The sequence below is a fragment of the Triticum aestivum genome, chromosome 6B (assembly GCF_018294505.1).
Source record: "Triticum aestivum cultivar Chinese Spring chromosome 6B, IWGSC CS RefSeq v2.1, whole genome shotgun sequence".
NCBI classification, from domain to species: Eukaryota; Viridiplantae; Streptophyta; class Magnoliopsida; order Poales; family Poaceae; genus Triticum; species Triticum aestivum.
In genome coordinates this window covers 686,822,706-686,846,522 of record NC_057810.1, presented here as the reverse complement: position 1 = coordinate 686,846,522, position 23,817 = coordinate 686,822,706, and positions in this window count along the sequence as shown.

Here is a 23,817-nt window from a genome sequence, read left to right as displayed (position 1 = left end):
ATTTTGGCACCGCTCTCGCGATGTGAGAGAGTTGTCACCGTTGTGCACACCGACCCACATGTATAAAAAAATCAATCAAACCAACTACACCAGCCTCTCACTCTCCCAAACAAGTGTTTTTTCTTGCCTCAGTCGTCTCTCTCTCCCACGCAAGTGTGTTTTAATTGCGTGAGTTAATTTGGCACCAGAGCAAAGTATAGGTGATCCAGATTGGGGCACCAGGTGAGCAATGGAGGGGCATCGATGCCAAATGCATCACAAGTGAATTTGGCACGTGTTTTGGCCTACATAGTGGAGGGCCGTTATATCCCACTTTTGTACTACCTCGTATTTAGTATAAAATTTTGACCATAGATTTACCTAAGAAAATGCCAATGCATGTCACTAAAATTATACCATTTGAAATTATGTTCAAATACGAATCCAATGATATAGTTCTTAGTGACATGCATTAAAATTTTGTCAGTTAAATCTATGGTCAAATTTTGATACTACAAAATAGGAAGAGTAAACCAGGACAGAGGTAGTACTTGCTCTTAGGGTAACCATAGAGTTACTGGAGTAGTCTAAGTTACTTTCCACTATGACTAGCCTAGGCTACTATAGTAGTACAACAAAAAAACGATGCAGGTAATCATGTGAGAAAAAAATACTAAAAACATTTCTTTCGGTGCAGTGCGTAGATGTAGTTTTAAACACTACACTTGTCATCGTAATTTGGGAAAATTACGAAAAAATTGAGCTAAGTTGTGATTACCGTTTACTAATAGGAAAGAAGTTTCACCTCGATGAGTAGCTTCTCCGTGCACGGAAAGCATGTAAGGAATCCAACAACTTGATCCAGATTGAGGCCGATAGATTTTATTGCCAAGATCTTAACTGTGCGCATAGACTGGGTCAAGCTTGTGGGAATCATTTTCTGGAAGACGGTCATAAATACATCAAGAAAAATTAAAAAATGTGAATTTCAAGAAGACGGAGAAGAAGATGAGTGTTGTACCTGAACGCTTACGGATCCAATAAAGAGTTCGGAGAATTTGGAAGACGAGTACACCAACGCTGTAATTTCGGGGCGCTAATGACCCGGATTTATGTTGGACCTTCTAGATCCGATACAAGCAATCTCTCAAGGAAAGGCGCATTCTCAATAACCATAACATGGAACAGCTGGAGCGATCTCTTCGCAATTGATGTCTTGTTGCGGGGCCAGCAAGACACATAAAATCATCGGAGATTTGTCGAGGCGATGTGGAGGCTAATGAACCCATGGATCTTCTCAAGACGAAGGTACTCGAGCACAGTACAGCTGCGGAGGAGGTGCTCCATAGCCTTCTTCGAGATGACAACGTCGAAGAGGTCGAGCTGCTTGAGTTGAGGGAGAAGAAGGGTGGGCGCGGCATTAATCTAGGGAAGATAGCAGGAGCTGAAGCTGGCGCGGCGCAGTGTTGGCATGAGGCAGAGCGTGGACGGCGGCAGACAGCGACATCGTCTAGCTTCAAAACTGAGCTCCTCGAGCTGATCTAGGGCGGGGGATAAGAACCACTCGTCGAACATGGTTGGACCTTGCAGTTGGTACTGAACATGCGGATGTCAAGGAGTCTGGCTGGCCCAGGGTGCGATGAAAGTATCTTGGAGACTGCGGCCATGCATTTGCAATCCCTATCGTAGAGGCAGCTGTCGACGGTGAGGTTGAGGGGGACGCAGCGCCAGAGGGGGCGCCACCGCCAGGAGAGCAGGACGGTCCGCACAGCAGATATGGTGGGGAGGAGGCCAATGATGAAGAGCAGCATGTCATCGGGGAGGCTGATGATGAAGTCCAGTATCGCCAGATGCGTTTTTGGCTCGAGCCACCTCCGCTTGTTGGCTGCCTCGTCGTCCATCTCAACCAGCGGCGACACTGGTGTACACGTGTGCTGGTGTGTGTTGTGTGCTGGGTGTGCGCGAGCGCGTCCTTCTGTGCATGCCGCCGCATAGTGGTGAATTGTGCGTGAGTGTGTCCTTCACGCGAAAGAAGTGTGTCCTCAATGCGCCCTCAATTTACTAGCATGCGGGGTGCTACACCGAGTGGTTTCAAATTTGTTTACTTCATCGCGTGTCAGATGGGCCTCTAGTTTGCTTATTTTCACTCACTGCCGCATGGGCTAGCACACGAAGATACAGAGCACGAGCTGACAAGGCAGCATGTGGACTGGTTGACCGATCACCAAAACAATATACAGAGCTATACACTGACATAGTGAGCGTATAATCCGTCAGTATAGAGAGTTCGAGTGAGAGGGGAGGCCCGTGAGAGATAGCAGAGAGAGAAAGAGAAAGAGCTACTCCCTCCGTTCGATAATGTAGTTCCAACCTTTTTTTAAGTTAAACTTTTGAAACTTTGACCAAGTTCATAAAGAAATTACTTATATCTACAATACCAAAGATAAATGATAGTATGAAGTAAGTACATGTTGTGATGAATCTAATGATCGTTCCAGATGTAAATGTTTTTCTCCACATATACATGGTCAAACTTTTCTGAGGTTTGTCTTTTCAAAACATCCATATGCTTATGGACGTGAGAGAGTCCCTAACTATATATAGAGAGAGTGAAATAGAAAGAGTGAGTGAAAAAAGTGTGTGTGCGTGTGTGAAAGAGACATGGACAACACACGATAAAAGTAGAGAAAAAGCGTGTGTGTCTTATGCAAACATATCACACATGCATCTTCGACAACGGAAGCAAGGTGAGGAGATAGTGTGTGGTTGTTTTCAACCTAGAGAGAAAGACCCATAGCACGTGGCCAAGAGGGGTCTGACAAACAAGGGAGAGAGGTCTTGAGAGACGTACGGACAAAATGTAGACATTGGGATGAGAGAGTGTATGTTTGTCATAGAGAGATCCCCTGGAGATCGTGATGGAACTACATGGGTGGGAGATCGAGTGACAAGGTGTGTGCATGATAGAAGATACCCCGAGAGATATCGAGATAGAAGTATGGATGGAAGGAGACAATACGTGTGTTCCTGATGGCTAGTCAGAGATAGTCATACTTAAGGTGGGGAGTTCTTGCACCTAAGATGGAGTGAGGGATTATGGTACTTAGGGGGGTGCGTGTCACATAGAGAGAGAACAAGGGTGGAGAGTGTTGGATGGGTATATATGTATAGCATGAGCGAGACATGTGTATGTGTGAAACAGGGAGATATAAAGTTTGAGAGAGATAGAGGAGCCCTGATAAGGCTTAGTGGTGCGTCAGATAGCTAAGAGGGGGAAAGAGCTATTCCATCCGCTCGATAATGCAGTGCATGTAAATTTTTTAGAAGTCAAACATTGGAAACTTTGATCAGGTTTATGCAAATGTTATTTATATCTACAATACCAAAGATACATCATACAAAACTACATCTCATGGTGAATCTAATGGTATATGTTTGCCGTTCTAGATGTAATTGTTTTTTCAACGTACATGGTCAAACTTTGTGATCTTGGACTTTTCAATAAATCTATATGCTATGGACCGAAGAGAGTGCCTAAGTCGAGAGAGATCAAGTGCGTGTGAAGGAGAATGAGTAAGTGTGCAAAAAGAGTTTGTGTGTGAAAGAGAAAGTGACAACTGACAACAAACTGACAACAAACTGAAAGAGAAAGTAACATATCACGCATGCATCTCCAAGATAGAAAGGCGAGGCGAGGAGATACACGAACAAAGCTAGTGTGTGATTGTTTGCAACGGAGAGAGACACCCCTATAGCACATGTCCAATAGAGGTCTGGCCAACAAGGAACAAAGGTCGAGAGGGACACATGGAGAACATGGACGCATGGGGAGGGAGAGAGGGTCTGTTTGTGATAGAAAGATCCCCTCAAGATTGTTAGGGGACTATATGGGTAGGAGATCGAGGGAGGTGCATGCGCGATAGAAAGATGCCCCGAGAGAAATCAAGATAGACCATGCACATGTTTGTGATGGAGACTAAGATTAGCTAGTCGTATACATATAGAGGGACTGCGTGTGCCTACAATTAAGTGAGAGGCCATCATACTTGGCTAGCTAGAAATGAGATTGTGTAGTGTGTGCGTGTGAGATGGAGAGAGAACGATGGAGCAAGATAGAGTTTTAGATGGGCCTATAGAGTGCGAGTGAGATATGCATGTGTATGTGTGACCCAGGTAGATTGAGAGTTTGAGAGAGAGAGGGAAGAGCTCCGAGACGACAGAGTGGTGCGTGAGAGAGTTACAAGCAATGAGCCAAGGAATTTGTGTGCATACGATGAGTGCACCCAAGATATCTAGCTTGGACTAGAGAATCATACATAGTGTGCAAGAGGCCTATAGATGGAGTATATATGCATGCGAACTAGAAAGACCCCCCCACACACACACAGACACAAAGAGAGAGAGAGAGAGAGAGAGAGAGAGAGAGAGAGCAGGAGTACGAGAGAGGGGGATGTTGTGTTTTATGCATCAAAGAGTGATATAAACCATGTTTCGATATAAACTTGCATTCAAATATTTAAATGGGAAATTTAAATTAGTGCCCCTGGTTCCTTAGTTGTGCTCACTTTTCCCCACACTCCAGACGTTTGCTCACTTTTCCCCTCTTCCTTAGCTGAAACTCTCACAAATGCTCATAGCGGCCATTTGTCATCTTGACCGTCCATTGACCGTTAATTGCTGACGAGTGGGCCCGAGTCTTCGTCTGATTGTTGCTTGCTGACGGGTGGGACCGCAAGGAGACACGTATTGGGCAGCTTGTCTGAATCTGAAACAGATATAGACAGGCCGCACTGCACCGCGCCGCACCGCCCCCTCCACTGGCGTCGTGTCGCGTCCACCGCAGTTGTTTCCTCCACCCTATGCTCATATTCTGTTCGTCGGCGACGCCGCGTCTCCGCTAGATATAGCTCACCTCCCCATCTAGGATTGCAAAGCAATGTTTAGTGAGGACGCCCGGAATGCAGTAGACCGTGGAGAGGATTGGGTCGAATCCGCGGCAGATAATTCATGGATTAAACTTGGGTAAGCGTTGTTTCCTCTCAAGTTGACGTTCTAAGTCGTATTGTAGGCCGTATTTGACTTCTGTTTGCTTGAATCGTTCGAATTTGTGCTCGATTTTACCTGGCTAACTGAAGCCTTTATTTTCTTCAACAAAATAGGATTAATCCCGCGCTGGCTTTCCGGCTGGTGATTAGAATGGAAACTAGTGTGCTGCATGGTACTAAATCGCATTTGATTTCATCATTTTTCTATCCCAAAGTGGTAGAAACCAGCATATCTTTCAAAGATTTGCAAGCTGAGCTTAGAAACACCTATCCCTGGAGTGATGCCGATGCTGTTGAACTGAATTACTTCAGCAGTGATGAGCAAAGATTTCTCCCACTAACTTGCGACGATCATATGCCATTGCTTTTTGCTGGGATTGCTGGATGCTGATTCGGTAAACTCCAAATCGATGTGCTTCAGCCACGCGCAGAACGGGTGAAGGGGAAGGGAGTTCAGACATCATCTGTCCGTGCTAATAGCCAGCACCCCCGCACTCCTTGTAGGTCGACACCAAGTAAAGCAAGTGGTTCATGGAGCCATAACATGCCTGCTGCCAATTCTGGTTCCGATTCAGCTGCTGCTTCTCGTGTACCTTCTGCAGTTGGTGTAGAAGAAGATGCAGAACCTGACGAGGCAGTGCCTACAAATGATGATGAAGACAAGATGATGTTTCCTGAACTGGTCGATGTAGCCAGTCAGCAAGTAGTGGATGACGAATATATGGAGGAGCCCATCAGCTAAGCTAGGTTTGATGACACTGACAATGAAGAGAAGGTGGAGAACATGGACAGCTTAATCGAGGATGAATTCGATGGTGATGACATTGCCAACAATTGAGTGGAACAGGAAAAAACTTGAGCTTAGTGTAGGTACCATTTTCCAATCAATGGTGGACTGTCGGAATGCAGTGACAACATGGTGCATTATATTTGAAAACACCTATAAGATTAAAAGGAGTGAGCCAGCAAGGTTCACAGTTTTTGTCCATATCCTAGGTGTAGGTGGAAGTTGCATGCATCTCGTATGAGAAAGAGCATATATATTCAGGTAATCCAAGTTAAATTAGTAATTTAGTTTCAGATTGTTGAGTAAGGTTTCTTAACTGTTTTTTTTACCCTTTTATTTTGTTTTAGATAAAGAAAAACCCACCCAAGCACACCTGTCCACCTGGAGGGGGAGGGGGGAAGGCCAAAACTAAGCTTGCAAAACTAGGTGGGTGGCAGATGCTATATTGGATTGGCTGAGAGAAGAACTTGGACTTGTTCCAACGGCACTCCATGGGAAGCTTTTTGAGAAGTACAATATAGAAATTCCTTACATGAGAATTTTCAATGCTACGGAACAGGCTCTTGAAAGAATTAATGGTCAATGGAATGACAGTTTTCAGCTGCTTTACACTTTCAAAGCTGAAGTGGAGATGGCAAGTCCAGGGAGTGTTGTAGAGATTGACAAGCATACAGTTCAATTCAAAATAAAAGGGAAGTCATTTCAGAAGGAGTGCTTCAGAAGGGATTTGTTTGTTTCAAGGCTTGCTGGCATGGGTTTCTAGATGGTTGCAGGCCCTATTTGGCTGTAGATGCTACACATTTGACTGGAAGATGGAGAGGACAGCTAGTAGCAGCTTCTGTAGTTGATGGACACAACTGGCTATTCCCAGTTGCATTTCGTGTGGTGGAGGCAGAGTCTGAGGAAAGTTGGGTCTGGTTTCTACAGCAGTTGCGCAACATTATAGGCACACCCCCAGGTTTAGCTATACACACAGATGCTTGCAAGGGTTTAGAGAGTGCAGTGGAAATTGTATTCCCTGGAGTGGAGCATAGGGAATGTATGCGACACCTAGCGTATAATTTCAAAAAGAAGTTCAAAGGTAAAGTTTATGATGAGAACTTATGGCCAGCATCATACACATGCAGCAAAAGGAAGCATGAACACCATTTGAGAGTGTTGTATGCTCAAAATCCTCTTGTGAGGGAGTACATGGATGCACATCATGGTAAGGTGTGGTCAAGAAGCAAATTCAACGAAATCTGCAAAGTAGATTATGTGACCAGTAACCTTGCAGAATGCTTCAATTCAAAGTTCAAGTCAGTGAAAGGGCTCTTGTTGTGGCAAGCATTTGACAAGATGAGGCAAATGATCATGATAAAGATGGCTCTTCGCAAAAGAATTCCAGAAACACAATATGTTGATCATCAAATGCTCCCATCACTGATTAAGGCATTGCACTTGAAGGCAAGAGGACTGAAGATGAAATGTATTCAATTTGGTACATATGAGGGAGAGGTTACCTATACTGACACTAAAAATAGGGTATGGAGGTATCCTGTGAAGCTAAGTACTAGAGAATGTACTTGTAGGCAATGGCAGATCCGTGGGAAGCCATGCATACATGCCCTACATCTGATGACCGTTACCGTGGGTGAAAATGGTGAAGTTGATCAATGTTGCTCTAAGTATTTCTCTGTTGCCAAATTTATGGCTGCTTATGCTAACAATGTGCCTGCACTATTGGGGAAAGATCAATGGAACATAGTAGATCCAGGGTTCAAACTCCACACTCCTGTCATCACTAGACCACCAGGAAGACCAAGGAACCAGAGGATTAGAGCAGGTTAGGAGGGTCGCCTACCAAAGAAGCGTGCTTGCAAAAAATGTGGAGTTCTGGGGCATATTGCTAGGCTTTGTACCAATGTAGTGGATGCATCATTTGGAGAGGAGGAAAGATGGACAACAACCAATGCTGAGGAGAATGTAGCAGCAATGGAGACTGATGATGCATTGGAGAATGTAGCAGCAAATGAAGAAGTGGAGAATGCAGCAGCAAATGAAGCATCTTGGTATGTGTTTGCACCCTTTGTAGAATGCAGCAACCCTTTTGTTTGCATTTGTTCTCTTTTTTGCCTATGGCTTATAATTTTATTTACCAACTCTAGGGAGAAAAGGCCAACAGATGAAGAAGCAGAAGATTTTGAAACCATGGCCTTTGATGGTTTTGAAGCTATAAGAGAGGAGGAGGAGGGGGTAATTTTTCCAATCGTGCCTTTAAAGATTACTGAACCCATAAATGACCGTCAAATGGTCGTCAAGTGCTCGGCGAGTGGAACTACTCCATCAGCACCTCCACGGGGAAAACCCCAAGTAAATCCCAAGATCAAAAGGAACAAGAGTGTGAAAGAAAAGAGCATCTCAACTAGGGAAACCAGGAGCAAGACGGTGAAGCCAGCTGCAAACACAAGGAGCAAGTCGAAAATTTGAATTAAGTTGTTGGGAAATGTTTGTGTTGTCAATTTGAGGGCGAGTCGATCGCTTAAAACTTGGTAGATTTGTATTAAGATGTTGGCATCTTAAAACTTGGTAGATTTGAGCTACTGTGAAAACTTATCAGTTGTAATAATGTTGCTTCTACTTTGGTTTCTTATTTGAGTCAGAATTCAAATTTCCTTCAAAATTTGAATTTAAATCAATATTTGAATTTGGGCCAAAATTTGGATTTGAGCCAAAGTTTAAATTGAACATTGGAGGTTCATTGCTCTATGTGGTGTATTTGATCGAGCATTTGAAGTCCAATATTCCTAGGTGAACAGTCCGAATGAGAAATGTGCTAGAAACGAGCTCAAAAGCTAGGGTAAACAACCCTATTTGAAATCAAGTTTTTTTTGACCTTGCCTAAATAAGACACATATTTTTATTAACACTTGTTCCATATATATAGGGTAAAAACGTAGTCTCACTATTTATTGATTAATATTCAAATTACTACATTTTTTTTGAAAAAATATGCTTTTAATTCAAAGCCGTCAAATAACACGTTTTAGATATGAAAATGAAAAAGTAAGTTCAGATCCTTCTTATTCACTCCAAAATGAAGCTATGGAGATTTTTCTGATTTTTTTTTGAATTTTTTTTCAAACCCTAAACCCTCTCTCCCTATTGTACGAACTCTGAACATGTTCATAGGTGAAGCTCATTTGTGTGAAGCCTTCTTTCATGAAAATGACCTACGCCAAGTTTATATTTTTTTCTCATAACCTTTTCGCATATGACGGCTATGTGCGCTAGAATTACAACATTTTGATTTTTTTTGAATTTTTTAAAAACATTTAAACTTGATTTCGACAAAAATGATTTTTCTAAAAAATGCCCCTATAAAAACTTTATATTTTTTATGGTAACTAGGTCTCATAAATAGACGAACTATGTTTGTTTTATATTTTTGCGATTTTTTCTAATTTAGTTATGGCCATTTGAAATCTGGTCAAACCCTAATAACCCTATTGACTCGCTCATAACCCCGCAGAAATGCTCCAAACCCTAGCGTCGAACATTCGCCGTCGGATCCTACCAAGCGCCAAACACCACCCATTAGATGTGGGGCAGGCATGCGTGATCCGCGTGATGCCTCCTGATTGGCTACTGCACTGTCCTTCTCGGGTTTTTACGATCTGCCCCACTTTACATATGAAATTGTATCTTTCGCACATGACCACCACATGTCAGTGAAAAGAGTTGGTTCAAATATTCAAACTGCAAAATACAATGTGGCAAATCGTCAATATGGCTTCCCCTTCTCCTCTTCTCCATCTGACAGACAAAGGCATCGAGCATATCGAGCAATTCCTCTGTTTCTTTCCCCATCTTCTCGTTCTTCTTCCTCTCGACTAATTCCTTTGTTTCTTCCTCTCGGGCGATATGTCGACCTCCTCGTTAGGCCCCCATTCCACGTGGCCGGTGTATGGTCCAGTGCCAATGACTCGATGCACTGACTGCCCACGGACTGCGCCACTAAAGCGACTGACTTCGAAGGAGGAGAAGAATGGGAACTTTGGGCGCGAGTTCATCAAATGCGAGAGCAAGCCGGAGGGGCAGGTTAGATCTGAGTTTTCCTCACATCCCTTATCTCTAATTTCTCAAAAATATCTATCAGATTTGGATTTCGTTTTCGGATCATGAAGAAATGCCACCATTTCGAGTGGAAGGATGATTACATCTAGAGGCTTCAAGGGTTGGGCTTGCTGGACTCGAGGGGGAATGCAATCCGCGAGTTCAATCTGCCCCATGACAGTGCCGCTCCGGTAGCAGCAGCGAGTCCGGAATACCCGACGGTGGTAGATGTTGAACTGAAGACGGAATTGAAGAAGATGAACAAGAACTTCAAGCAGCTGATTGAGTTGAAGAAGCAATCGAATCTGATAGCTTTAGGAATACTTGCTCTAGGAATTTTTTACTTGATGGCCATCTCTCGTTAGAGATGTTTGTCTACTGTTGTTGCCACTGTTTAGCAATCCAAGTCTGTTTATCTCAAATGCAACTCTGTTTAGTGCAACTGTCGATCTCTGAATGTATGCAGTTTACTGTTAAGTTTCGACACTTTCAGTTTCGGTAGAAGACAACTACCAGTTCAGTGATAGGATTATTTTGTTAGCTAATAACCTTGAGTGTTGGATCATACCCTAGCTCGTCAGATGACAGTAAGCATTACTTGAGCAGCACAAGGGATATACATCAAGTTCATCTCTTCTCTCCCGCACTTGCCAAACTTTTGTCCTCGAGTTCGTCGGTTCTGCTAGAAAAAAAACCTAGTTCGCGGGCCCAAAGAGAATCAAGCTGCAATAGGCCCACAAAGGATAAATGAGGCCCAGAAACAAGTGATGTTTCTTTTTTTTTGTTTAGGAACGATTGCTTTGTTCTTTTTTTTCTGATGGCTTTTTTCATTAATTTGATTGCCCAATCTCTTCTATCTCATTGAGGAATTTTTTTGGCTTTCCTTTATGGGTCCATTCATTTTTTAGAATCAAAGTATTTGCAAACCACAGTATTATTATGCCTAGCGAACCAATACTTCATGATTGGAAAAAGAGGTCAACCCTCTTTTTTATATACTTCAAACATAGTGTAGTTTTCTACATATTAAAGTAAGGATTAAAGTATATAAAACTACACTTTTGGCTAAAGCCAAACATCTCAAAGTATTTGATACTTCAATATTTCTGAAAAGCAAAGTATTCTTGGAATACCTAAAAAATACAGAGCTCTCAGCAAACCAAAGCCGTGTACAAAGGTACAATATGTTCTTATTTTTAGAAGGCATCTATAAACACATCATTTTTAGTTAGTTTCGTTAATTTTTCCCACGCCAATTAGCTGTGTCTAAACTTGGGACAAAAAATACAAACATAAAAAAGCATTAATATAACACACATAACTTAACTTAGATAGGGTTGCTAGGGCAACATAAGTTCTTACATATAACACGACACACCAATTGCTAGGGCAACATAAGTTCTTACATAGATAATAATTAACCTTACATGCAGAGATAGGGTAGCTAGGTCGGGCAACACACACACCAAACTCACAATACATAGTACATAGGGTAGCTAGGGCAACACCGCCATGTCTTCACCGTCGTCTTCACCTTAACCGCCGGCTTCATTGTCTTCTTCGCCGCCGGCTTCAGTACTGGAGGCTGTGCATGCGGTTGCGAGCGGGGAAGATGCTCTCGAAGTCGGTGAATATGTTATAGGTGGTGAATGCGATGAACTCGCACCCACACCAATACACCTTGCCGAGCAGGTAGTAGGCATCGAACCTGTTGGTGAAGTGGACGACAAGCCCTACCACTGGAGCGTTGGCGTGGGGACGCTGCTCCATGAGGTTGAACATGGGCGGCGAGCCCGCCGGGAGGTGGTGGAAGCCCGCACGGAGGAACCCCCGTGCAAGCTCAGTGCTCCCCCTCCAGCGTGAGAACGTCCACACACGGAGCGATGCCTCGACAATGACGTTGGCAAGGTACCGCCGTTCCGGCACGGTGGGCGGCTCTTGGAACGTCGGCCCGTTGTACTGCATCTTGAACGCTTCGCTGAGTGGAACGGCTTTGGCTTTTGGGGGAAGAAGAGAAGTGGGAGGCGCAGATGGATCTGTAGAAGAAGAGGCAATGAAGGGCAGTTTAAATAGCCGGGTGAGACGAAGTGGGTACACGCGCAAACGGCGTAGATCATGACTCAGTGCGTGCGTGAACCGATGTGATCATCAATGTGTGAACGTGAATAGAAGTGAGCATGCTTTGCGTGCTCTGCGTTGGCAGCTGCCTGCCTTCCCCTTCTGTGTGCTCTGCGTTGGCGGCTGACTGCCTCCCACAACTGAATCGAGCAGCAGCAGTGCGGCGCGAGCGTGCGTGTAGCCTGCCCCTTCTGCCACCAGCACGTATTCCTGCGATGCGTGAAACGACGCTGCGGAGCGACTGAATCCACCGGCAACCATGCGACACGGATCTATGCGTGCATGTCGGCGTGCATGCAGGCGTTTAGGTCTAGGTCACTAGATGCGTGCGTGTCGGTGTTCGCATGCATAGCAGGCTACATCGATGCCAAAGCCCGGCATGCATAGCCGGCTGCATCCATCGATAGCAGGCTTTTTTAATTGGGCCTTTTTAATTTGTTACCAACAAACTAACGGGCCCATCCTATGAACACAAACATGACCCAACCAGCGAAGCCACAGCCACAGTCAACAGAGTCCAACGTGGCCCCACAAGTTAGTTAACGACCAAGACGGCAAACGTCTGTTATGAACATGTCGGGGGTTGGATAAGACATATGCCAAAGGATGGCTTATCATGGTGGGAGCGAGTAGAACGTCGCCGGTGCCTGGAAGCGGGATGAGGCGAAGACATGCACGCCGCCGGAACTTACCCAGCTACAGGGCTCTCCTAGGAGATAACACCCCTATTGCTGCTCTGCGGGGTCTCCGTATGATCACTAAGGCAAGGTGACTACAATGGTGCTCCTGGAGCTGTTTCGGGAGGCAGGGGAGGGCAAGGCTAGCTCTCTCCTCCCCGTGCTATCTGGTCTATCTCTATTCAGGTCCGAACCCTTTGCATGGGTGCCCCGGGGGTTTATATAGGCCTACCCCCCGGGGGTACAATAGTAATCCGGCTGGTCGCGGGTCCCAGCCGTCTGCCTCTCAGGCCACCGTCCTTCCCGCCAGGTTCTGGGGCCCGCCGATTGGCGGGTCCCGTGGACAGGCTTGATACTGTAGCGGCACTCCTGATGACGCAGGCTCGGTCATCGGGTCGTGGCAACAGTGCCGCCGTCTATCGGGCGATCACTGTCGCCATTCCCCATCCTATCTGGTTAATGGCTCGTGGGGCCCTGGGGAGGAGTCGGCCGACTCCAGGGAGGCCGACTCCCACAGGTCCGTCTTCGGGGCGCCCAGGCCGCCTTCGGCCGACCCAGTGACAGGTGGTCTCGCCGCCTTCGGGTCGTACAGGCCGGCGTCGTGGGCACAGTGTACGGCGCATTGTGGCTGAGGTCAGGGCAGGCAAGGCAACAGTGTCGTGCCTCGCTGGAGATCTTCCAGCGATACGGCTCACTGTAGCCATGCCGGCCCTTCGTAAGTAGGGGGGAACGGCCACGCCGTGACCATACCCTGCATCGTACTTCGTGATGAGGGAGGAGTCATGGGCTGACTCTCCAGAGTCGGCCTCTCTGGAGGTCTCCAGCTTGGAGTCGGCTTATCTTGGAGTCGCCGTCTGGGACTCGGCTTGTCTTGGGGTCGCCGTCTGGGACTCGTCCTGAGGGGCGTGGCCTGCCCCGATGTCTTGAAAGGTCCTGGGACACGGGTTAGCCTACCCGTGGCCCATTACTCCGACAGTAGTCCCTGAAGCTGGTGGAGCCCTGCGGATGCTGCATTGTGGGGCTTCAACAGTTTCAACCTTCCAGGAGCGGACTCTGGAACTCGGCTGCCGTCTTCCCTTGGGCCGACTGTCGAGAGTCGGATGTTTAGCGAAGAGCCGTAGCTTGAAAGTCGCGGCGGAAACTCAGGCGGCGTGCCTGATATGCTTCCCGGCAGCCATCAGGGCGGTCCAATCACGTGGCGCCATGTGGAGAGGATAGTCTGCCTGCCCACGCGCCTGACGGGACGGGCCGTCAGGCGGGGCCCGCCACTACCGTGCCTCAGCATACGAACGGATCCATTGCGGCCGTGGACGGTTGGTTTTCCCACTAGTGATATGGACCTTTATTATGCAATCCGTCGCTTTTATTACTTCCATATCACAAGATCGTATAAAGTTTATTTTCTCCACACTAACAAATCATACATATTTAAAGAGCAATTTTTATTTCTTGTAACAACGACAACTTCTTGAAGGATCTTACTCAATCCATAGGTAGATATGGTGGACTCTCATGGCAAACTGGGTTTAAGGATATTTGGAAGCACAAGTAGTATCTCTACTTGGTGCAAAGAATTTGGCTAGCATGAGTGGGAAAGGCAAGCTCAACATGTTGGATGATCCCTAACAATATACTTTATTTCGGATATAAGAAAACATAACCCATTACGTTGTCTTCCTTGTCCAACGTCAACCTTTTAGCATGTCATATTTTAATGAGTGCCCACAATAATCAAATATGTCCGAGATAGTATATTTATATGTCAGAACCTCTCTTTCTTTATTACTTCCTATTAATTGCAACGATGACCAAAACTATGTTTGTCAACTCTCAACAACTTTTATTCACCATACTCTTTATATGTGAAGTAATTACTCTCCATAAGATCAATATGATCTCATCATTTATTTTTATTCTCTCTTTTTTCTTTAATTCCCTCAAGATCATAACAGGATAATCAAGCCCTTGACTCAACACTAATCTTTATTATATACATAGCTCACAGACTCGATTACATAGAAGGATCATAAAGCAAAACTCAAAACTAAATCATACTAAAATATTATTCTAACAGATCAAGAGATTACCAAAAGGATCGAACTGAGAAAAACGATAAAGATAGGAGTGTGATGGTGATACGATACCGGGGCACCTCCCCGAAGCTTAGTAGTTGCCAAGGGGAGTGCCCATACCCATGTGTTTATGTCTCTTTCTTCGGAGGTGGTGATGGTGATGACGATGACAATTGTGCCCTCAGCATCTTCATATTGTAATTGAGGACAGCAATTTCCGCCTTTAAATCATCGACCTCCGATTCCAGCTTCAAGATCTTGTCACATAAATCTCTTTTGCTTTTCTGCCGAAAACAAGAAGGAATAGATCGGTTGTTAGACAGTTTAGCCCTCTTAGGGAGACTAGATTTCTTGAACTTCACGTGCATATCCCTAGGTTGAGGTAGAGGGACATCCTTCTCCTCCTGACTTGAATCATTTATCCTCATAAAATGAGCATCCTCCTCATCATCCGCAGTTCGACCACAAGGAGATAGATCCCCATAGGTCTTCCGTTCAGCAATGATATGTGAGAAATAGTTCTCTCCGTAGGAATCTTGAGATGACATCTTGCTCCAAATCTGCTATAGAAACAACTCAAAACAAACGCAGAGGATATTTGCATGGTACGGTGGTCAAAACCTTCAGGAGATTATATAATGAATTTTTACTGACCAAAAGAAGTATCCTACAAGAAAACGGAGTCCGGAGAGCACACGAGGTGCCCACGAGGCGCGCGGGGGGGGGGGGGCCTCCACCCTCGTGGATGCCTCGTGTCCTTCCCGGACTACTTCTTATTTTCCTATTTTCTTAAGTATTCCAAAACGGAGAAAATTTGCTATTAGAACTATTTTGGAGTCGGTTTACTTACCATACCACATGCCTATTCCTTTTCGGAGTCTGAAACGTTCTCTAAAGTGTCCCTTATGTATTCCTCCGGGATTACTGTTTCAATAACATTGGTTTCAACATTTATGGGATTACCTGAGATATAATGTTTGATCCTTTGACCGTTCACCACCTTCGGATTTGTGCCTTCGAAGTTGTTGATTTTTATGGCACCGGCACCATAGACCTCCTCGATAACATAAGGGCCTTCCCATTTAGAGAGAAGTTTTTCTGCAAAAAACCTTAAACGAGAGTTGTATAGCAAAACATAATCACCTACATTAAACTCACACTTTTGTATCCTTTTGTCATGCCATCTTTTGACTTTTTTAAAACAGTTTGGCAATCTCATAGGCTTGAGTTCTCCATTCATCAAGTGAGCTAATGTCAAATATCCTATTCTCACCGTGAAGTTTTAAATCATAATTGATCTCTTTAATGGCCCAATACGCCTTATGTTCTAGTTCGAGAGGTAAGTGACAAGATTTTCCATAAACCATTTTATAAGGAGACATACCCATAGGATTTTTATATGCAGTTCTATAGGCCCATAATGCACCATCAAGTTTCTTGGACCAATTCTTTCTAGATCTATTAACAGCCTTTTGCAAAATTAATTTCAGCTCTCTATTACTCAGCTCTACTTGGCCATTAGACTGTGGGTGATATGGAGATGCAATTCTATGATTAACATCATATTTAGCAAGCATTTTACAAAAAGCACCATGAATAAAATGTGAACCACCATCAGTCATTGAGTATCTAGGGACTCCAAACCTTGGAAAAATAACTTCTTTGAGCATCTTCATAGAGGTGTTATGATCAACACTACTAGTTGGAATAGATTCTACCCACTTAGTAACATAATCAACAACAACTAAAATATGTGTATACCCATTAGAGGAAAGAAACGGTCCCATATAATCAAAGCCCCAAACATTAAATGGTTCAATCACAAGTGAATAATTCATAGGCGTTTCTTGACTTCTACTAATATTACCGATTCTTTGACATCCATCACAAGACAAGACAAACTTACGGGCATCTTTGAAGAGAGTAGGCCAACAAAAACCGGATTGCAATACCTTATGTGCAGTTCTATCTCCAGCGTGGTGTCCTCCACAAGCCTCGGAGTGACACTTGTGTAGGATCTGTTCCTGTTCATGCTCAGGTACACAACATCTCATAACACCATCTACTCCTTCTTTATAAAGGTGTGGGTCATCCCAGAAGTAATGTCTTAAATCATAGAAAACCTTTTTCTTTTGCTGGTATGTGAAACTACGTGGTATAAATTTGGCAACAATGTAATTAGCATAATCAGCATACCATGGAGGAGTATGAGAAGCATTTATGACAAGTAATTGTTCATCAGGAAAGCTATCATCAATAGGTAGTGGGTCATCAAGAACATTTTCTAACCTAGACAAGTTGTCTGCAACGGGGTTCTCAGCTCCCTTTCTATCAATAATATGCAAATCAAATTCTTGTAGTAAGAGAACCCATCTAATAAGTCTAGGTTTAGCATCTTTATTTTCCATAAGATATTTAATAGCAGCATGATTAGTGTGAACGGTTACTTTTGAGTCAACAATGTAAGGTCTGAACTTATCACAAGCAAATACAACTCCTAAAAATTCTTTTTCAGTAGTAGCATAATTTCTCTGGGCAATGTCTAGAGTTTTACTAGCATATTGGATAACATTTTGTTTCTTATCAACTCTTTGTCCTAGAACAACACCTACAGCATAATCACTAGCATCACACATAATTTCAAACAGTAAATTCCAATCAGGTGGCTGAACAATCGGTGCAGAAATTAAATCTTTCTTAAGTATTTCAAATGGTTCTACACAATCATCATCAAAGACAAAAGGAATATCTTTTTGTAAGAGGTTAGTCAGAGGCCTAGAAATTTTAGAAAAGTCTTTAATGAACCTCCTATAAAAGCAGGCATGACCAAGTAAACTTCTTATACCTTTAATGTCCTTGGGACATGTCATCTTTTCAATAGCGTCAACTTTAGCTTTATCAACCTCAATACCTCGTTCAGAAATTTTATGCCCCAAGACAATACCTTCATTAACCATAAAGTCACACTTCTCCCAATTCAAGACAAGATTAGTTTCTCGCATCTCTGCAAAACTCGATCAAGGTTGCTCAAGCAATCATCAAAAGAAGTTCCATATACGGAAAAATCATCCATGAAAACCTCAACAATCTTTTCAAAAAAATCAGAGAATATAGCCATCATCCATCTTTGAAAGGTAGCAGGTGCATTACATAAACCAAAAGGCATACATCTATAAGCAAAGGTACCGAAAGCGCAAGTAAAAGTGGTCTTATCCTGATCCTCTTTTGATACAGTATTTGAGAGAAACCAGAATAACCATCTAGAAAGCAAAAATGAGTGTTTTTAGATAATCTTTCTAGCATTTGGTCAATAAAAGGTAAAGGGTAATGATCTTTTCTAGTAGCTTTATTTAATTTGCGGAAATCAATTACCATCCTATAACCTGTAACAATTCTTTGTGGGATCAATTCATCTTTATCATTAGGAACAACAGTAATACCTCCCTTCTTAGGGACACAATGGACATGACTTACCCACTGACTATCAGCAACGAGATAAATTATACCTGCCTCCAGAAGCTTTAGTATTACTTTTCTTACCACTTCTTTCATCTTAGGATTTAACCGTCGTTGGTGATCAACAACCGGTTTAGCGTCTTTCAACAATTTTATCATGTGTTGGCATAGAGTGGGACTAATGCCCTTAAGGTCATCAAGAGTATATCCAATAGAAGCACGTTGCTTCTTTAGAGTTTCCAATAATTTCTCCTCTTCTTGCTCTGAAAGGTTAGCACTAATAATAACATGATATATCTTCTTTTCCACAAGATAAGCATATTTAAGAGTATCAGGTAATGGTTTAAGCTCAAACACGGGATCACCCTTGGGTGGTTGAGGATCCCCTAGGATTTCAACAGGCAAGTTGTGTTTCAAAATGGGTCCATGTTTATAGAATATTTCATCTATTTCCCTTCTTTCATTCATAAACATATCATTTTCATGGTCTAGCAAATATTGTTCTAAAGGATCATTAGGAGGCACGACAATAGAAGCAAGTCCAATAATTTCATCCTTACTAGGCAATTCTTTATCATGGGGTTGTCTATGAAATTTAGCAAAGTTAAAGTCATGAGACATATCCCCTAACCCAATCGTAACAATATCCTTTTCACAATCTATCCTAGCATTAACAGTATTCAAGAAGGGTCTACCAAATATAATGGGACAAAAGTCATCATGTGGGGAACCAAGAACAAGAAAATCAGCAGGATATTTAACTTCCCCACACAGGACTTCAACATCTCTAACAATCCCAGCTGGTGAAATAATATCTCTATTGTCAAGCTTAATTGTAATACCAATGCCTTCTAACTCAGTAGGTGCAATATCATGCATAATTTCTTCCTATAAAGAATAAGGTATTACACTCGCACTAGCACCCATATCACATAAGCCATGATAGCAATGATCTCCTATTTTAATGGAAATAACATGCATGCCTACAACAGGTCTATGTTTATTTTTAGTATCAGATCTAGCCATTTTAGCAGCTTCATCACAGAAGTAAATAACATGCCCATCAATATTATCAGCCAAGATATCTTTAACCATAGCAATACTAGGTTCAACTTTAATTTTTTCAGGGGGTGCAGGTGTTCTAGTATTACTCTTACGAACCACAGTTGAAGCTTTAGCATGATCCTTTATTCTAACAGGGAAAGGTGATTTCTCAATATAAGCGGTAGGAACAATAGGATCAACATTATAAGTGATAGTCTTTTCTTCAACTTTAATAGGTTCAACTACTTTTACTTTAATGGGAGGATGATATTAAAACCACTTCTCCTTAGGGAGATTGGCATGAGTAGCAAATGATTCACAGAAAGAAGCTACTATCTCAAAGTAAAGTCCATATTTAGTGCTAAATTCACGAAAAACACCGGTATCCATAACAGATTTAACACAATCAAACTTAGGTTTCATACCTGTCTCCTTACCTTCGTCGAGCTCACAATCTTCAGAGTTGCGTTTAGTTCTTTCCAATAAATCCCATCTCAATTCAATAGTCTTCATCATAAAAGAACCAGTACAAGAAGTATTGAGCATGGAGTGATTGTTGAGAGAAAGCCGAGCATAAATTTTTTGAATAATAATTTCTCTTGAGAGCTCATGATTGGGCATGAATATAACATTGACTTAAGCCTCCCCCAAGCTTGAGCGATGCTTTCTCCTTCGTGAGGCCAAAAATTATATATATATAATTACGATCACGATGAAGCTGATGCATAGGATAAAACTTCTAATGAAATTCCAATTTCAATCGGTTGTAGTTCCATGATCCCATATCATCTCATAGCCTGAACCATGTCAATGCCTCTCCCTTCAAAGATAAAGTGAAGACCTTCTTCTCGATAACATCCTTGGGCAAACCTTCAAGCTTAAATAATCCACAAACTTCATCCATATAGATTAGATGCAAATCGGGATGCAATGTTCCATCTCCTGTAAAGCGATTAGCTAGCAGTTTCTCTATCATACCCGAAGGAATTTCAATGTAAACATTTTCAGTAGATTCAGTAGGTTGAGGAGTAGCTCTTTGCTCTACTGGTCAGTGTGAAGATACCCCGAACAAGCCCCTCAAAGGATTACTTTCCATAGTAACAAGTGATAGTCAATTTCATCACATTGTATAAATTTTTTCTTACTAATTTCCACTTACCAAAGGCTCTTCACTCCCGTCAACGGTGCCAAAAAAGAGTTTTGATGACCCACAAGTATAGGGGATCTATCCCAGTCCTTTCGATAAGTAAGAGTGTCGAACCCAACGAGGAGTAGAAGGAAATGAGAAGCGGTTTTCAGTAAGGTATTATCTGCAAGCACTGAAATTATCGGTAACAGATAGTTTTATGATAAGGTAATACATAATGGGTGACAAGTAAAGAAAGTAAACAAGGTGAAGCAAGGTGGCCCAATCCTTTTTGTAGCAAAGGACAAGCCTGGACAAACTCTTATATAAAGGAAAACGCTCCCGAGGACACATGGGAATTATCGTCAAACTAGTTTTCATGACGCTCATATGATTCACGTTCGTTACTTTGATAATTTGATATGTGGGTGGACCGGTGCTTGGGTACTGCCCTTACTTGGACAAGCATCCCACTTATGATTAACACCTCTCGCAATCATCCGCAACTACGAAAGAAGAATTAAGGTAAACCTAACCATAGCATGAAACATATGGATCCAAATCCGCCCCTTACGAAGCAAAACATAAACTAGGGTTTAAGCTTCTGTCACTCTAGCAACCCATCATCTACTTATTACTTCCCAATGCCTTCCTCTAGGACAAAACAATGTGAAGTGTCATGTAGTTGACGTTCACATAACACCACTAGAGGAGAGACAACATACATCTCATCAAAATATCGAACAAATACCAAATTCACATGACTACTTATAGCAACACTTCTCCCATGTCCTCAGGAACAACGTAACTACTCACAAATCGTATTCATGTTCATAATGAGAGGGGTATTAATATGCATTAAGGATCAGAATATATAATCATCCACCGAATAAACCAACTAGCATCAACTACAAGGAGTAATCAACACTACTAGCAACCCACGGGTACCAATCTAAGGTTTTGAGACAAAGATCGGATACAAGAGATGAACTAGGGTTTGAGAGGAGATGGTCTCGCCAGATGCGTTTTTGTCTCGCCAGATGCGTTTTTGGCTCGAGCCGCCTCCGCTTGTTGGCTGCCTCGTCGTCCATCTCAACCGGCGGCGACACTGGTGTACACGTGTGCTGGTGTGTGTTGTGTGCTGGGTGTGCGCGAGCGCGTCCTTCTGTGCATGCCGCCGCATAGTGGTGAATTGTGCGCGAGTGTGTCCTTCACGCGAAAGAAGTGTGTCCTCAATGCGCCCTCAATTTACTAGCATGCGGGGTGCTACACCGAGTGGTTTCAACTTTGTTTACTTCATCGCGTGTCAGATGGGCCTCTAGTTTGCTTATTTTCACTCACTGCCGCATGGGCTAGCACACGAAGATACAGAGCACGAGCTGACAAGGCAGCATGTGGACTGGTTGACCGATCACCAAAACAATATACAGAGCTATACACTGACATAGTGAGCGTATAATCCGTCAGTATAGAGAGTTCGAGTGAGAGGGGAGGCCCGTGAGAGATAGCAGAGAGAGAAAGAGAAAGAGCTACTCCCTCCGTTCGATAATGTAGTTCCAACCTTTTTTTAAGTAAAACTTTTGAAACTTTGACCAAGTTCATAAAGAAATTACTTATATCTACAATACCAAAGATAAATGATAGTATGAAGTAAGTACATGTTGTGATGAATCTAATGATCGTTCCAGATGTAAATATTTTTCTCCACATATACATGGTCAAACTTTTCTGAGGTTTGTCTTTTCAAAACATCCATATGCTTATGGACGTGAGAGAGTCCCTAACTATATATAGAGAGAGTGAAATAGAAAGAGTGAGTGAAAAAAGTGTGTGTGCGTGTGTGAAAGAGACATGGACAACACACGATAAAAGTAGAGAAAAAGCGTGTGTGTCTTATGCAAACATATCACACATGCATCTTCGACAACGGAAGCAAGGTGAGGAGATAGTGTGTGGTTGTTTTCAACCTAGAGAGAAAGACCCATAGCACGTGGCCAAGAGGGGTCTGACAAACAAGGGAGAGAGGTCTTGAGAGACGTACGGACAAAATGGAGACATTGGGATGAGAGAGTGTATGTTTGTCATAGAGAGATCCCCTAGAGATCGTGATGGGACTACATGGGTGGGAGATCGAGTGACAAGGTGTGTGCATGACAGAAGATACCCCGAGAGATATCGAGATAGAAGTATGGATGGAAGGAGACAATACGTGTGTTCCTGATGGCTAGTCAGAGATAGTCATACTTAGGGTGGGGAGTTCTTGCACCTAAGATGGAGTGAGGGATTATGGTACTTAGGGGGGTGCGTGTCACATAGAGAGAGAACAAGGGTGGAGAGTGTTGGATGGGTCTATATGTATAGCGTGAGCGAGACATGTGTATGTGTGAAATAGGGAGATATAAAGTTTGAGAGAGATAGAGGAGCCCCGATAAGGCTTAGTGGTGCGTCAGATAGCTAAGAGGGGGAAAGAGCTATTCCATTCGCTCGATAATGCAGTGCATGTAAATTTTTTAGAAGTCAAACATTGGAAACTTTGATCAGGTTTACGCAAATGTTATTTATATCTACAATACCAAAGATACATCATACGAAACTACATCTCATGGTGAATCTAATGGTATATGTTTGCCGTTCTAGATGTAATTGTTTTTTCCACGTACATGGTCAAACTTTGTGATCTTGGACTTTTCAATAAATCTATATGCTATGGACCGAAGAGAGTGCCTAAGTCGAGAGAGATCAAGTGCGTGTGAAGGAGAATGAGTAAGTGTGCAAAAAGAGTTTGTGTGTGAAAGAAAAAGTGACAACTGACAACAAACGATAAATTAGAGAGAGAGTGTTTTTTTCTTATGCAAACATATCACACGTGCATCTCCAAGATAGAAAGGCGAGGCGAGGAGATACACGAACAAAGCTAGTGTGTGATTGTTTGCAACGGAGAGAGACACCCCTATAGCACATGTCCAATAGAGGTCTGGCCAACAAGGAACAAAGGTTGAGAGGGACACATGGAGAACATGGACGCATGGGGAGGGAGAGAGGGTCTATTTGTGATAGAGAGATCCCCTCAAGATTGTTAGGGGACTATATGGGTAGGAGATCGAGGGAGGTGCATGTGCGATAGAAAGATGCCCCGAGAGAAATCAAGATAGACCATGCACATGTTTGTGATGGAGACTAAGATTAGCTAGTCGTATACATATAGAGGGACTGCGTGTGCCTACAATTAAGTGAGAGGCCATCATACTTGGCTAGCTAGAAATGAGATTGTGTAGTGTGTGCGTGTGAGATGGAGAGAGAACGACGGAGCAAGATAGAGTTTTAGATGGGCCTATAGAGTGCGAGTGAGATATGCATGTGTATGTGTGACCCAGGTAGATTGAGAGTTTGAGAGAGAGAGGGAAGAGCTCCGAGACGA